The 14,232-nt window shown below is 51.7% G+C and overlaps 1 protein-coding gene across 1 annotated transcript in view; it reads left to right on the forward strand.

Moving 5' to 3' along the window:
• Positions 1-1,201: 1,201 nt before the first annotated feature.
• ZHX2 (zinc fingers and homeoboxes 2) overlaps positions 1,202-14,232 on the forward strand; it is a 127,083-nt gene continuing 114,052 nt past the window's right edge. The window contains exon 1 of the mRNA XM_079796561.1: positions 1,202-1,538. The gene's annotated coding sequence lies outside the window, so the exon portion shown is untranslated. The remainder of the gene's footprint in view (positions 1,539-14,232) is intronic.

The following is a 14,232-nucleotide window of genomic DNA, read 5'->3' on the forward strand; positions in this document are numbered from 1 at the left end:
CCACGGAGGGAAACCCAGTCCATCCCGGCAGTTAACGAACGGCACCCACAGGTCGCCCGGGGAGATGCATTTGAAGGGTCTCCTGGACTCAGAAGCGGTACCTCGCCGAGCACTGCTGCAGGAGCGCTGCGCCCGAGGGCAAGTTCAAGTTCCCCCCCAGGCTGCAGGATCCCGGCGCGCCGGTGCTCTATCGCGCCCGAGGGGAGCCCAGGGGCGGCGGCGGTTAGGGATGTCCTCCCGCCGGGAAAGCCGGGGCCCTAACTCCGAAAGGGTGGGTACCGCCTCGCTTCCCAGGGACTTCCCCGCCGGCGCCGCAGGGGTGTGCATGTCTCCGAGTCGGAGAATCTCAGCCAACTGCCGGCCCCGCAAGAGTGGAAGTCAGCTCCCAGGGCGTCTGTTTGTTTATTGGCTCTCAAGGAAAAAAAGAAGAAAAAAAAAAGTTGGAGGATCTTTTACCAACCTCAGACCTGGCGCAAGAGGAAATCTCTCGGAATCTCCCCAGCCAGTCGCCTCATTTCAAGTCGTTATGTAACTGGGGGCTTTCTCTTAGCCTCCCTACCCTAAGCCCTGTCCTTGCCATTCCAGGAGTAAAATGTGTCTCGCTTTTGAAGTGTGTGTTAAGTGTTGTGATCCTTTCCCTGAGCCGGAAGACCGAGAGAAGGCGCAGGCAGCGCCCTGGGCACTGGGCGGCCCCGCCCGCGCGCTGCCCCTCGCGCTGCGGGAGGGACGCGGGGTCCCGGAGTCCCCCCCCCCCCCCCCCCCCCGGCGTCGGGCCGAGCCCCGCGCCCCGCGCCCCGCGGTCCCTCCGTCCGCCACTCCACGTGGTCAGGATCAACAGTTTGTTGAGCTCATCAGTGACACCTTGAACTTTTCATAAAGAATATGGGTACTGCACCGAGAGGGTTCGGCCGCGGCGCCGGGTCCTGCTTAATATTCAATGATCTCGCTCGCGCCTCCCCCCCCCTCCCCTCGCAGAAATTCCACTGACTCCGTTACTGGGCTCAGACTTTTAATTTACTGTCCCCCCCCCCCCCGCCCACCCCAACCTTGGCTAGGAACCAGCGCCTTTAGGGCTAGCGTGCCCCCAACCCCAGTTTCCGCCTGAAAAAAAAAAAAATGACATTTCGCCGGCGTCTCGGGAGGGGGCTGAATTTCACTTTGTAACTTTCTGCGGAACCCGAGCCCGGGTGGCAGCTCGGGTGGTGGTATCGTATGCAAATACGCATGCTGACGTTACAGATCATGTGGGTTTTGGCGTAGATTCCCCACTGATCGAGACATTATTTTTTTCCCCTTTTTTTTTTCCTTTTTTTTTTTCTTTTAAAATTTTGGCCACTGTTCTCCGTACGAAGGCTTTTTTTTTTCTGTCTGTCGGTCCGGCGGGCTGGCTTTGCCCCTCTTTCCCACGGAGCCCGCGCCGGGCGCCCGGTGGGGAGTGGGGAGTGGGTGGGGGCAGCCAGCAGAGTTCCATTTTGGAAAGCCCGTGCCGCGTCTCCGCGCTCCCGGCCCGGGTCCCCGCGCTCCCAGCGCCGGCGCAGGTAAGAAACTTCGCCTCGGCGCCCCGCAGCCCCCGCCCCGCGCCGCCGGCCCCGCGCCCCGCACGCCCGGCGCCGGCCACTCAGCCCAACTTTCCCACCGCCGCCGCCGCGGCTCCCGAAAATGTGTTGTTCATGGGACTTGGCCGGGGTGGTGATCGGAAGAGGGGGTGCGGGAAAGGGGGGGTGCAGGCTCTTTTTTTTTTTTTTTTTTTGCGGCTGGGAGGAAAGACAGAGATCCGGGGTGGGGGGAGAGATTTTTTTTTAAAAGAGTTTTGATTACAAGTTTGCATAAATGGGAGCCAGCCCGGGAGGAGGAGGAGGAGGAGGAAAAAAAAACATGTCTACGTTTCCCTATGTCGACATAAGCCACAAAAAAATATGGCGTCCGCTTTCGACAGGGCGTTACGTAGACTCGACTGTTTTTTATTTATTTATTTATTTCGTGGCCGGCTCCCTCTCCTGCTCGGCCCGACCGCGGCGCTTTGTGCAAACGGGGCAGGTCCCGCGGGGACTCCGGCGGGACGTGGCCCGGTCTCGGCGGGTTTGGGCAGGCGGGGGGCTGCGTGTGGGGCTCCCCTCCCTCCCCCGCTCTCCCCTCTGCTCCCCTCGCCTGGTGACGATTCGCCGTAATGTGGTGGCAGGAAGCGTGACGCCGTGGGTTGAGGCTGCCTGTGCTCTCTCGTCGCTCCTGGCGGCTGCAGGCAGCGGGCGGGCGGGCACCGAGCTACCTGCCGCGGGCAGGGCCAGAGCGCGGCGCTGTCCCCACGCCCCGCTCAGGTGCCGGGCCGCCCGCGTGGGGAGGGGCTGCGGGGGGACCTCGCGGGTCCCCGGGCCGGGCTGCCCGCCGCAGGCTGGCCCACGCCCGCCGCCCGCCTCTGCCGGCCCCAGCCCACGTTGGTCCCCGAATGGCAGCTGGCGCTCTGCGTCTGCCCCACGCGAGAGGCTCATCTTTGTTGGTGTGGCAGCCTCTTTGGTGGCTTCCTCGGGACTTGGTAGCCAAGCCTTGGCAAACTTGCCCTTGCCCCGCCCGGGGCCGCTTGGGAGGAGGCTGCGGAGAGGAAGATGAGCGGGAAGTTGGGAAGCAGGGAGCATCACAGGATGGTCCCCTGGGCCTGGCGGCTGGGCCGGGCTGGGAGGCAGAGGAGCGGAGGAGGGTGGCTGGTTAGTCTGGGGAGAAAACTTGGGGGAAGCCAAGTTGTGATTTGCTCAGGCTGCCACCTGATGGATGGGCTGCCAGGCCAGTGGGGGTCTCTGCCTTCCTCTAGTTTCCGCTGGCCCTTTGTTTATCCCAGAGATGGGTGGGAGGAAGGTGGGAAAGGAGGACTTTCTCCGGACCCCTCCCATTTGAAAGAGTCCCTGCCGGGCTTGGGCCCCAGGATCACTAAGTCTTTTCAGGCCCCAGAGTTCTTCCCCAACCTGATCTCTCCAAGTTAGCATCAGGCCTGTTGGGCAGGATTTGGGAGGCAAGACTCCCTCCCCTTCGTCCCTTAGCTCACTCAAACCTCCCACAATTACCCTCTGAAAACACAGAGAGACACACACATTCACTGACGTACACTCTCACTCCTCGATAGAGAAATTAATGCCTGTTGAAGAGAAGGGGGCGCGGTCCTGAGAGCTCTTCAAGATTTCAAACAGTGACTTTCTATCTGCGAGGGCTCCGAGCAGTTCAGTCCCAGGGCAGTGATGTCAAAAAGCATTTGGATGACAACCAAGTGGAATAAATAGCTTGTAAAATGGCATGTTTAATAGTAAAAATAAATTAATGGAGCTGTCAAGTGCTTGAATGGGTCTAACATAAAGGCTTGATTTAAGTTTAAAGGGAAAGTTATATAGAGCTGTATACACTTCTTCTTTTGAGGCCCAACGGGAACCATTCTATAAGTAAGATTGAAATGTGTGTCACTGACAATGACTGGCCCTGTGAACTGTGGGAATATCCTTGCTGTTTAAAAGCTCTGCTCCCGGATTGTTCCCTTGTGGTCCCTACCTTCCAGCCGAGTTGGATGCCAACTAAAGATCCACCTCAAGTTAACAGCTAGCTCTTACGGGGAAAAGTCCGCGGCCAAGGTTTGCAGGTAAATCAGATACCGTAAGTCCTCACTTGACCTTGTCAATAGGTTCATGGGAACTGCAACTTTAATGGAAATGACTCATAAGGAAACCCGTTTGACCCCAGGCTAACTGACATAAACAGGAGTTAAGTGACAACAGCCCATTTCTAATCACAGAAACCTCACCACACTTGTAAATAAAGACCCAAAACACTTCTAATGTTCAACATGGACATACATGTGAGCTAGACATTCATTTAAGAAAGATTAATAAAAATAAGTAAGGTAATTCAACTCACATATTCCAGTTCGGGGTCTCGGGTGGCTGTAGCCTGTCCCAGCAGCTCAGGGTGTGAGGCACGAACTCACCCTTCCATTTACATTCAGACTGACACAATTTAGACACCAATTCTCCTAACATGCACATGGGATGTGGGGGGAAACCCACAAAGACATGGGGAGAGCATGCAGACTCCACACAGACAGCGGTCCGGCCTGAGAATCAATTTCTTTTTCCTCATCAGCGTCATAATGAGGTGACATCAATCGAGCACCTGCAGTATATTAAATAATCCCTCATTTAAAGGAAAAGATCAAAGAGACATAGATGTTTGTTGGCACTCAAGAAGGGTTTTCTCCCTGGTGTGAAAGCAGAGTATCTTGACATGCCCCCATGGGGCTGAAAGTGGCTCCAAGCCAGGTGTCTCCTCCACAGCGGGGCCATGTGATTTGGTGGGATGCTGTGCATTTGACAAAAAGAATAATGACAATGTTTGATAACCGTTGCTAACACTGTGTATTTCAGTATGCCAGGCACACTGCTGTTTATTTTCCTTGCTTTATCATTCCATTCTCACTGCAACCCTGTGAGATCAGTTCTATTGTTATCCCCAGTTTATAGTTAAAGAGACTGAGGCTCAGAGAGGTGAAGAAAGTTGCCCAAAGCTGCACAGCAAAAAAAAAAATGAAGTCAGCGTTTGAAGCCTGGCCTTACATTTTACCTTGAAACACTCCATTATGGCAGCTCCCTGGATATGGGAAGACCTAGTTAGAATGAAAAGGAAAGGGTCATGCGCAGGCGGGAAAGGGAACAGTGACCACTGCCCTGTGGTCCGAGCTCAGAGGAATCTTCCTGAGTTTCATTCCTGTATTCGTTTCCTTATCAACTATGTGTTGATTTCCTTGTCCCTTCAGCAACTAGGAGGCTCACCACACCCACAAGAGCCTGTTGTCATTAAGCACTTTTACATGCCAGGAGCCATGTTAAGTATGATTAAACTGTTTTGTCTTTGTGACAATACTGTGAGCTAAGTACTCTCGTTCTCTCCTTTTTATAGACGAGGAAGCCGAGGACACAGAGAGGTTCTCTAACTTGGGGCCCAAGACCAAACAGCCAGTAAGGGGAGTGCCGCGCACTCCACGCTCCAGTGCAGTGCACACTGAAATGCATAGTAAGCGTTAGTGAATGTATAGGACTGCTGGTGAGATGGAGTCCCTCCCCCTCTAGGAGTCTGAGCAGACAGGCAGGGAAACCACCATTAGGCCGCACCACGCAGGATTCAGTAGGTGCTGTAACTGAGAAAAGTAACTACCTGGGAGCACAATAAAGGGCATGATTACTCTCTGAGGGAGAGAGCCATGGAGCATATCCTAGTGTGGTAGCATCTGGACTGACCCGGGAATGAGGAGGAATCGTGTCTGGGGGTGCATCAGACATCACTGCACTGAGCTGCTAGCCACAGAACCCTGAGCACCGGTGACTTCGCCAGATGGAGGCTCGTTGGTGTCAGACAGCAAGAAGGGCGGGTGGGACAGGGCCTCAGCTGTGCCCGTGGGAAGCTAGACTCGGTCTTTCCACTCTGCCATCCTGAGAGTGTAGGCCCTTGGCCCAGGGCTATGGTCTCCTGGCAGGAAGGTGGCTGCTGCATCTCCAGGCCTCACACCTGCGTTCCAGGGAAGAGGAAGTAGGGTGAGCGAGGCACTGAGAGTGCTAACCTAGGATGGCTTTCCTCTTCTCTCCGGGAAGGAACGTGTCTCTGAGGGACTTCTCTCCTTCACTTATTGACCACAACTTGGCTCTTTGCCACACAGCTTCCCAAACCTACCAGGGAGTGGTAATCAAATATTTTTAGTTAGGCACTTCGGTGCCATGACCAAACTTGTAAGGCGGAAGGAGTGAATGAACAGCTGTTGAGTTGGCAGATCAAGTGTGTGCAGCCTAAGATGAGAAGAGGAAGAAAGGTATCGGGGATGGAAGCTCCACCCTGGGGGCTGTGTGTGTCCTGGGGAGATGGAGAGGGGATGTAGGGAAGGTGTCGAAGAGATGACACCAGATCTGCTGGTACTGGGGACTCATCTACAGGTACTGGGGAGCTATGGCAGGTTGCTGAGGAGGGAGTGCCGTGTGTTATAGGAAGGGGAGACTGACAGCAGTGTGCTTTGTGGGACACATCAGCTTGGTTCTTATTGAAATAAAACGAGCTCTGGAAAGTTTCAGACCAGGGCACCAGTTTTGCCTCAGGGCAAGAAGAAGCCAGCATACAACAAAGAAAGTGAGGGGTGATGGGAAGATTTTCTTATCCGCCCTGCCACTAAGAATCCAAAATTAACCCTGTGTTAGTCAGCTGTTGTCAGGGGTAACTAGCTCTCCTTTGGTAATTACTCGGTTAGTGGGACCGGAAACCGTAGAAGGAGATACCAAGTACTCCCCAAACACTACACTTGCCCTTCTCCTGACCCTCGGGCTCCTGGGTTCTACCTGCAACTCCACTCATCAGCACAATGGCTCTGGTCATGACCCTTCCCTTTGCTAAATGCAGGGATGAGAGCAGAGGGCCTCAGAGGCACTGCCGTTAAGTTTCCCACGCAGGATTCCTCCAGCAAGGACCCACATCCCTGATTCTCTGCTTAACTTATCAGCTTTATGACTTTGGGCTATTCCTTACCTCTCTACACCTCAGTTTCCTTGTCCCTCAAAAATGGAGATCATTCTAGTAGCTAGCTGTATTGTGGGTCGTTGTGAAGCTCAAGAAGAAATCTATAAAAGCGCTCAGCGTAGAGTGTACTCAATAAATGTTACCAGTTGTCACCATCATCACCTCCACCACCATCAAGGTCACTGTCCTCACCTCTAGGATGTGACTTTATTGTAGCAGCCTTGAGGTGCCAAGTAATTAACATGCGTGGATTTTATCGCTGATTCCGAGAGCCAGACTGTCCCCATCTCATTGCTATTCTCCTCCGTCCTCCCCATGCACACAGGCACTCTTCCGACTGTCGTAGGGAGACCCTGGTGCAGTGTTCAGGTACTGCAATGTGCTGTGTCATGGTCAAATCCAAGCAGTTCTGAAAGGATGCTTGGCTATGACATGTGCCTGTGGTAGACAATAAAGTGGACATTGTTCTTTGTACTGACAAGGTAGTTTCATTTTTAACTGAAAGAGAAAATTCCCTCCCGATCCCTTCCTCCACCCTTTTCTAAGGCCCCTCCCTACATCGAACAGGCTGTGATTTTAAGAACATCCACCCACAATCTGTTTCCTGTTCTTATGCGTGTAGTCATGCATTTTACCAGTAACAGGGTTTGATTGGCAGGAGTGTGTGTGTGTGTGTGCGCACACGTGTGTGTGTATCAGACCCCCAAGGAAGAAAACAGTCCTGACAATAGCACATCAGTTCCCACCTAAACTTTAAAATGGAACAGAGGAGACCAGGGCCGGACCCACCCTTCTTGCCGACCCCTGTCTTTACCCCGAGGTGGACAGCCCACCTGTCAAAAGCCACAATTCACACACTGTCTTCCTCTTTCTGCTCCACCGCCAGTCCCCTTGTACCAGAAACACTGACTGGAGATTAAATCTTCTTACACGATGTTTCTCTGCGATAGTATTTAAAGCCCGGACTCTGCAGCGAATGAAATGCTTGTGCTATTGATCTGTGGGGGATCAATAGGAAGGAGTGTGACCCAGGCATTCACTTTGGTGTACGAGGTCTGTGGTATATTTTAGGGGAGCAGAGGCCTGGTTTGGGATGGAAAAGGGGGACATGCATGCTGGGCTCACCTTCCTGGGTTTAACGCCATATGGGGTTTACTTTGCAGGGGGAATGAGCAAAAGCCTGGGAACTGCTTACTGTCAAGTTCAGGGTGGGGAGTAGGTTCACGTATCCCAGAGGCCTTTGGGAGAGAATCCTCCCCATGGGGGCTCAGGCCAGACAGTGGGCAAGAGAGGAACCTGCTGTGCAGAGAGGGAGGGCCGGTTGGGGGGGGGAGGGGAGTGGAATTACTGGGCTACAGGTTCTCCTTGAGCCTGGCTGGATGCCTGCAGCTGCAGCTCCTGGGCTCAAAAGCATGTGCAGGCCATGGAGGAAGAACCCAAAGTCTGAATCCAGGAGGAGCAGCTTGCATGTATGCATGGGCTGTGCAAACGTGACGGTTTACATCAGTGTTGCAGAAAGAGTCGAGAAAAGGACTACTCCCGAGGACTGACATTTGTGCCCCCCGTGGCCATCCTGACCCCGCCCCCAGCCTTGTCTACTGTGGCTGGTGAGATGGAATTAATACAAAGCTCCCTACACACCCAGACACACCGCAGACACACAGTATTTGGCATCTTAAGAACAGCAACCGCTCCCAAAACTGAGTACCTATTACAGTAGCCCCCCTTATCCACAGGGACTATGTTCCAAGACCCCCAATGGATGCCTGAAATGACAGATAGCACAGAACCCTATACATAGGTTTTTTTCCTATACATACCTATGATAAAGTTTAATTTATAAATAAGGCACAGTAAAAGATTACCAACAATAACTAATAATAAAACAGAACAACTATAAAATATACTATAACAAAAGTTATGTGAATTTGGCATTATTAAGTAAAATAAGGGTGACTTGAACACCAGTGCCTCAATACCCCAGCAGTCACTCCAATAACCCACTAAGGGGCGGGGAGCGTGTGCAGCATGGATACATCAGCCAAAGAATGATTTTCGTCCTGGGCAGGATGCAGCGGGGCAACACGAGATTTCATCATCTACTCAGAACAGCACACAATTTAAAACTTAGGAATTGTTTATTCCTGGAATTTTCTATTTAATATTTTCAGACCGCAGTCGACCCTGAGTAACTGAAATGGCGAAAAGCGAAGCCTTAGATAAGGGGGGACTTTGCATGCACTGGGCACTCTGCCAAACGCTTTGCCTGCACTATGGCGTTCAGGCTGATTATGAGGAGTACAGGCATAGAGCCCCATTTGAAAGACAGGAAGTCGGAGTTCAGAGAGGTCAGGTATGTGCTTAAGGTCACAGAGCGAAGGTAGCTGAGTCAGCATTCAAACCCAGATCACGCTGATGCCAAAGCTCTTAGTCGTCCCCAGGTCTTTCTGAAGTCTTCGAAAGGCCAGCCTCACCCTACCTGCAAGGAAGTGTGGGGAGAAGGGCCAGTTTTAGAACATGCTTCTGGACAGTCTGGTGGCTGTTCTGCTGAAGGGATGTGGGCATGCGTGCACACGTGCGTGCATGTCTGTATGTGAGTTGAGTCAAAACAGGAGAGAATTCCAAATCACTCACACACACTTCTAAAGCCTTTATCGTGTCTCTAGCAGAATGTTCCCCAGGGGCCCTGCACCCCCTCCACCTTCTCCTCCTCGGCTCTGCAGAGAAGGAATCCCAGTGGGCAGAAAGCTGCAAAGTTGGACAGGGAGGAGAATCTGGGATGCTACTTTCAGGATGCTCAGCAGCCTCAGCAGCCAATGGGGGAAGGGGATACAGGGAGCAGGCACTGGGAGGGTGGAGAATGGCTGTGTTGCTGTTTTTATACAATAACAGAGGATCATTGTAATTGGGAGCCCATGAATCATAACACGTCTGCCTATGGCTTTCTCCAGCTGTAGAGCCATTTAGTTAAATAGCACACAGAAAACCCCTTTCAGCTGACATTACTTTCCCGCTGTTCTTAAAATATAAGACTGAGCTGGATTGCTCGAACGACAAAGCCATCTCCTGCTCCCCCAGCCCCTGGGTATACCCAGAGCCCTCATACAATCTCCCTGGCCTGTGGAGGAGGAGGTTTAGAAATTCCTGGCATTTGCACTGCACCCTTGTCTTTTTGAAAACAGCTCCTTTAAGATATTTGCACACCGCCTGGGCAGAGCTGGATGTCATGGCCAAGTTGTTTACGGTGGGTGGTGGCCCAGAGAGGGCAGGGAGAGGCCAGGATGTCAGTGCTGTCAGGGATGGGGAGTGCCTTTGCTTTTTTTGTGGGAGAGGGGCATAGAGGGATATGGCCTGATAGCCAGAAGCTGGCGAAAGAGACTGCCCCTTGGCCAAGACATTTTGGGGAAAGGCTGATGGTGGCTCCAGGCAGGAAGGAGAGAAGCACAAGCCCTAACAGAGAGCACTGGGGTTTCGTTGTCCAATAGAACAGCCTGTTCCTTTCTTTGGGGGCACTTCGTGTCACGGAAGTGGTTCCCAAGAGCAAGGGGTCTTGGGCATGCAGAACCACAGTGGAGATGGTTTGGGATCAGCCACGGGGTTATGGTAGACATTCCAAAGACTGAGGCCTGAGGTTGGACACAGCCTGACTTCAGCACTTTTAGAAATGGGATGGTGGGTCTCCTGGTACCAAGCCTCGTGTCTTCTGAGCTCCCTGGAGAGGGATGTTGGGGGACAGAATAATAGCAGCATGGCCCTAATTGGTTTGGCTCAGTGGATAGAGCATCGGCCTGCGGACTGAAGGGTCCCAGGTTCTATTCCAATCAAGAGCATGTACCTTGGTTGTGGGCACATCCCCAGTAGGAGGTGTGCAGCAGGCATCCGATCAATGATTCTCTCTCATTGATGTTTCTAACTCTCTATCCCTGTCCCTTTCTCTCTGTAAAAAAATCAATAAAGTATATATTTTTAAAAAATAGCAGCATGGTGCATTAAGAGGATCAAGGACTTATCAGCTGGAAAAAAACTTCAGGGGTCACCCAGCCCAGCTTGGGGAAACTGCAGCCCAGAGAGGTAAGGACTTTGCCCAAGGTTCCACAGTCATATGGCAGAGGATTGCTTTTCCTCTTCCGTACAGTCTAGCTTCAGGCCTCTGTTTCCTTGGGCCTTCCCTGACCAGCCAGCTCCATCACAGTGCCTTCCCTCCCGCACTCCCCCCCCCCCCGCCCCCTTTTCCTCTGTCCAAGCACCGAGCACCTGCCAGAGGAAGAAAACCACGTCCCTACCCCTCAGGAAGGTCAGAGTCACTCGGCACTTAGCAACAACTGCAATGATAATAGCGAACTCATAGTGACATCATAGGCACAATGCTGAGTGCTTTTTCGTGGGTTAGCTCATGACACTCCCAAAAGATGTGAGGACTCTGCTATCCCCATTTAATAGACAAAGAAGCACAGAGTAGAGAAGTCCTTTGTCCAAGGTTTCTGGAAACCAAACAATCTTCCACTACACTCGCCTCTCCTGCCCTCCTTGCACCTGCAGCTCCGTGCGAGGGCTGTGGCTCCTCCCCCACTAGTTAGAACTAGTGGCCAAGCCGTCAGCCTGCACTGAGGATAACAGCAAGAATGGGTGTGCGTGCATTCAGGGCTCAACAAAGGGCTTTCTCATGCACAGGTTTTGTTTTTTCCAGTTTATCGAATGCCAACTCTATGTAGGCTCACGCACCCTCACACCAGAGCCCAGGCCATTTGTACAGCAACCCTGCTGAGCAGATCGTGTGAAGGGCAGAGCTAGAACTTTAACATACTTCTGCGGAATCTGACACTGAAGTGGTTTTATCCACATCAGGCAGGCTGCAGCCAGAAGTAGCTAATGGGGAGTCCTACGTGGACAGAGACAGGTCACTTAGGGACATGAAATCACCAGTGACTGTCCAGGTTAGTTTCCCCAAAAATAAAAGAACAGTGAGGCATTTTAGGCAACTTTCACGTGAGCAGCAGATATTTATTTGAGCATAGTGAGGAGTACCAAATATGATGTATAGCCCACTAATTGTGTACCAGCCACATCTAGCATCTTACTAGCAATGGCCCCATTAAAAAAAAAAAAAGCTTGTGGTGTCATTTACACACCTTAAAATTCACCCATTTAAAGTGTACAATTCATAGATTTTTAGTATTTTTACAGAGTTGTGCAACTATCACCACAATCTAATTTTGGAACATTTCCATCACCTCCAAAATAAATTATGTGCCCATTATTAGTAGTCACTTTCCATCCTCCTGTTTAACCCTCTGTCCCCCAGCCCTAGGCAACCACTAGTGTACTTTCTGTCTCTATAGATTTGCTTTTACTGGACATTTCTTATGGAAGGAACCATATAATACGTGGTCTTCCGTGTTTGAACTCTTTCACTTAGCGTAATGTTTTTGAGGTCCATCCATGTTGTAGCATGAATCCGTATTTCATTATTTTTATGGCCAAATAATATTCCATTGTATGGATGTACCACATTTGCTAGGGCTGCTCTAACAAAATACCAGAGACTGGGTGGCTTAAACAACACACATTTATTTTCTCCCAGTTCTGGAGGTTGAGAGTCCAAGATCAAGGTGTCAGCAGGTTTGATTTGCTCTGTGGCCTCTTTCCTTGACTTACAGATGGCTACCATCTCTCTGTGTCCTCACCTGGCCTTTTCTCTATGCACACCCATCCCTGGTGTCTTTGTCCAAATTTCTTCCTCTTATAAAGACACCAGTCAGATTGGATTAGGGCCTCCCCCTCCCCCAACGGCTTCATTTTAACTAATCAGGTCTTGAAAGACCTTATCTCCAAATACAGTTACATTCTGAGGCACCCAGGTTAGGGCTTCAACATGAAAATGGGGAAGGGGGCGGGAGGAGAGGGGCACAATTCAGCCTATAACACCACATTTTGTTTATCCATTCACCAGTTGACAATTGGGTTGTTTCTGCATTTTGGCCATTTTAATGAGGCTTCAGTGAACACCTGAACAACTTTCGCGTGGATGTGTGTTTTCATTTCTCTTGGGAAGATACCTAGGAGTGGGACTGCTGGGCCAGGCAGTAACTCGGTGGGTCACACTCTGAGGAACTGCCAACCTGTTCTCCAAAGCTGTGACACCGTTCCACTTTCCCACCTGCAGTGTGAGCTTCGGATTTCTCCATAGCCTCTCCAACCCTCCATGTTGTCATAAGCCCCATTTTACAGGGGAGGAAACTGAGGCACGGAGTGGGGAAGGTCAGCCACAGGACTCGAGAGCAGAGGAACAGCATCCACACACACACACACCAATCTGACCAGTCCACTACCCCGACCTGACCAGGGTGAAGCAAACAATGGCACCCGGTGTGCGAAATGTAAGGTGGCTCTCACTCTCAAGTTATAGTACAGAGTTGGCACCCGGGAGGGAATGTTTCCTTAAATTTTGTGTGTGCTTGCCTCGTCCTTGTCCTGGCCTTGCCATCATTCTGCGCCTTGTCTCTAAGGCATAGTGCTCAGTGTTTGGGGGAGAAGGAAAGGGACACAAGATGACAAGCCCTGGAGGTGCAGCCCCACACAGCTAGCCTCCCGGGACTTGCAAAAGCAGACCACTTGCTCCTCGCTGGCTGTGCAAATTGTAGGGGGGAAATGCCTGTCAAAGACTTAGCATAGCTCATGGCACCTAGGCAATGCCCTAGAAATGCCACTGGTACTCTTGTGTTGTCATTAACATAACTCTGCTGAGAAGCTTTCTCTGAGTCACTGTAGTTTGAGGAACATCCTTATGCCCTAGATCTTTGACTAGGAGCCTCATCCCCACCCCACAGAAAGATCATCACCCAGAGACCAGGAAGAGGGCTGGGACAAAGGAAACTGGCCACCCAGGCTGTCCTCAGACCTCCCGAGCCTGTCCTGGGAGTGGTGGGTCATTCACAGAGCCCAGCACCGGCTTCACTTCAGCTCTGTTAGATCCAAACTAAGAGTGCAGTCCCATGCTCCCAGATGGGAGACCATCCCTAATGGTTAATACAGAGTGCTCCCAGATGGGAGACAATCCCTGATGGTTAATACAGAGTGCAGTCCCCGTGCTCCCAGATGGGAGACCATCCCTGATGGTTACTACATTAGGGGCCCAGGTGAGCCAGGGATGGGGGGCTCTGGGTCCTTTCTGCTGAATTGACCAGTCCCCTGGATTTCCACAGCTGGAAGAAGGGACCCTTTTGGAGGCCTTGGTTGTAATCAGATCAGGCTGCTGGCCTTTCAGGGTTGGGGAAGAGTGCACTGATTGAAGATTTGGGGAATCAACATCAACATTTCTGGATATAGAAGATATGTGTCAGCTGCTGCCATGACGAATCTCAGGCTTGTTGGAAACTGGGGCTTCGTGCTTTGATCCCCACATCCCCGTCCCCCACCTGCTGCCATCTGAACACCTAGCTCTGGCTGAGTTGGTTGCTCAATAAATACTTGTTTAATTGATAAGTAGAATTGAACAAAAGAGAGAATCCGTGCTTGTTGAAATAGGAGGGGGAAGTCATTCTGGGCCTACCTACCCAAAACTGAACAGACGTGCTTCCAGAATTGATTTTTTGCATGGGATTTTTTTTTCTTCAATATGAGGAAAAGAGGAAGTCTTATAGGAAGGAATACATGTCAAGGCATCTGTCACCATTCTCTCCCTGCCTCGACTCCGCTGACGTGTGG

Source organism: Cnephaeus nilssonii (genome assembly GCF_951640355.1).
Source record: "Cnephaeus nilssonii genome assembly, chromosome: 18".
Lineage (NCBI taxonomy): Eukaryota > Metazoa > Chordata > Mammalia > Chiroptera > Vespertilionidae > Cnephaeus > Cnephaeus nilssonii.